We start from the raw sequence: 313 nt of genomic DNA, 5'->3' as shown, positions 1-313 counted from the left end.
CTTCATTATTGGCATATAAAAATGCAACCGATTTCTGTATATTGATTTTGTACTCTGGCAACTTGGCCGAATTTATGGATCAGTTCTAGTAGGCTTCTGGTGGAGCCTGTCGGGTTTTCTATGTAGAGTATCATGTCGTCTGTGAAAAGTGNGAAAGATTAACTTCCTCTTTGCCAATTCTGATGCCTTTGATTTCCTTTTGTTGGCTGATGGCTGATGCTAGGACTTCCAGCACTATGTTAAACAACAGTGGTGAGAGTGGACATCCCTGTCGGGTTCCTGATCTCAGGGGGAAAGCTCTCAGTTTTTCCCC

The sequence above is a fragment of the Crocuta crocuta genome, unplaced genomic scaffold, assembly GCF_008692635.1.
Source record: "Crocuta crocuta isolate KB4526 unplaced genomic scaffold, BGI_CrCroc_1.0 scaffold165, whole genome shotgun sequence".
Taxonomy (NCBI): Eukaryota; Metazoa; Chordata; class Mammalia; order Carnivora; family Hyaenidae; genus Crocuta; species Crocuta crocuta.
The sequence above is the reverse complement of the archived record's forward strand: the minus strand, read 5'-3'. Positions refer to the sequence as shown.